This window comes from Octopus bimaculoides, chromosome 5 (genome assembly GCF_046866305.1).
Source record: "Octopus bimaculoides isolate indiv1 chromosome 5, ASM4686630v1, whole genome shotgun sequence".
In the NCBI taxonomy this organism is placed as follows: Eukaryota; Metazoa; Mollusca; class Cephalopoda; order Octopoda; family Octopodidae; genus Octopus; species Octopus bimaculoides.
Genome location: NC_142932.1, coordinates 113,413,439 through 113,415,972, shown reverse-complemented (window position 1 = coordinate 113,415,972; position 2,534 = coordinate 113,413,439).

Sequence of the window (2,534 nt, the reverse complement as noted above, 5' to 3'; positions counted from 1 at the left end):
TGAGGGGGAAACTCTTTCATGATTACCTCCCTTGAACAGCTGAATTGGCGTTTCCGGGTCCAGGAAATGTACTTTCGTTAATACGTCGAAGGTGTGATATGGTACGTTCTTATCATACGACAGGAGAAATACAAATGGTCATTATGAAAGTCTTCAATGAATGTGATAGTCGTATGCGCTGGAGATTATGTTATACTACAAACTTTATTTATACACACAAAAAATATGCATACACGTCATTAGTGTGTCATCTGGAGCGTGAAAACCAGTTTCCAGTTAATAAAATTCTTTTTATTGCTCACAAAGGAAGTTTAAAAAATATATTTCGGAACGGTGATTTTAAAAAATTAGTTCAACCACAGAAAACATCATAAATTTAACAATATAAAAAAGCAACTAAGTGAGTGAGAGAAAAAGAGAGTTATTATTTTGAAGTTTCTTTGAGAGTAACAACAAAGCATTGACTGATAGAATCAATACTGAATGTTGAGTCGACCACTGGATAAATAAGCTATTATCGACATCTTTATGACTTTTAATAAATCTGTCTATTGTCACAAATGAAAAGATAGTTTTTAGCTTTGTTTACTGATACCAATTTTCTCTAGATTATTTTTATTTTATACAATACTGGCACTTGTGCCGGTGGCATGTGAACAAAACATTGGACTGACTCCTGTGCAAGTGGCACGTAGAAAACACCATTCGAGCGTGACCGTTGCCAGTACCGCCGGACTGGCCCTCGTGCTAGTGGCACGTAAAAAGCACCCACTACACTCTCGGAGTGGTTCAGCTGTAGGAATTCTGCCAGATCAGATTGGAGTCTGGTGTAGCCATCTGGTTCGCCAGTCCCCAGTCAAATCGTTCAACCCATGCTAGCATAGAAAGCGGACGTAAAATGATGATGATGATGATGAATTATAAATAGTTTACATAGGGAACCAGTGAAGGAGCTTCTGTTTGATCATTCAACCCACTTGAAATAGTCCCTAAATCTCACTGCCAACCCCAAAATCACATCCTTCCTTCTTACAAGAAGAATGTATTGGATAATCTGATGTTAGGTACACTATGTTTGAATAAAAGAGGGGTTGGTCAATGCTAGAATGCTTCATGTCATAGTTATGTTCAGTCAGAGTTTACTGGGAATAAACTGCAACCTTGCAGCTACCATTCAAATTATATTATGCTTTGCATTCACCAAACTAATTATTCACCTTTTCAGCTCTTTAATCTCTTTCTCTTTTTTTCTCCTTTAACGTCATGTGGAGCATATGGTACCAACAAGAAATTTCCACCTGTCTCTTTCTTTGACAAGGGACTGCATTTGTCTCAAGGTGTAACCACCTGCCAATGCTTCAGTTTCTGTAGTTGTTTTTTATTGTCAGGCTTGTGTCTCACTGAGGTGTCAATTAGAGGACTTGCTTCGAATGTTGGAAACAGGTTTCCATGGGGTGTGCCATTTTCTCCTCTTGAGACAAATTATATGCCTATCAAATCATACTTAACTTAATCTTCTCCAACTATGATCAATATTATGATTTCACTGTTCTACAGCCACATAGCATCACATTTTTATATGAAACATCCTCTTTTACATTTACAGAAAATGCTACTGTTAATGGCAAACTTTTTCCAGAGAGTATGCTTTCAGTTGCCACCTCGAAGTTTCCTCAAATATCTCGGTTAAAAAGTTTATTTCATAATTTATTAATTACGAAATCAATAAACAGACTTATATACTGGTTGTTTCAGTTGATGTTTGTTAAATGTCTGCCTCAAACACATTTCAAAGTAAGATAAATTCTCATAATTGAAGAAATGGTGATGCTTTGTGCTAGCAGCAGTTAGTTCATAAGCTAAGTTATGAGCGACTTCTGTAAGCTCAGTCCCCAGAGGAGCATAGAATTTAGCATTTTGAGGTTTGTTCTTTGTCAAACACTATTTTCCTTCACTCTTAACTGAAGGGCAACACCCTAAATGTTAGATTCTACACTGCTCACAGTAACTGGTAACAGGAAACTTAGTCAAAATTCAACCTGTTAATCTTTCAATTTGCTGCTAATGGAACTTGGTTTATACTTGTGTATAAACTAAGTTCTATTAGCAACAAATTGAGCGTAAGTTACTGAATAGTTTGTCAATTAATATTGGTTAAACTAATGCTATTATCAAGCCTTTACTCATGATAATTTTAACTTTATCATTCTACAATCTTCTTATTACCATCTTTACTGTGCTGATCATGATCAGGAGAACCACAAGCCTCAAGTTTTCAGATTTGATTCTAGAACAGGCAGCAGCTTACATTGATCTCTTCCAGCTATTTTTAAACAGAAATTATAATTTTTGTTATTTTGTATCAGAAATGTTGTCGCAATCAACTTTGTTGTTTAATTCCAAGTCAACCTTGATCAGGAAGACCTGAAAGTAACTTTTTACTGTTGTCTTCTTCATTGCTGTTCATCTTACACACATTCTCTCCGGGTTTGGTGTAGCCCACCTAACATAATTGGCATTTAAATAAAATTTTA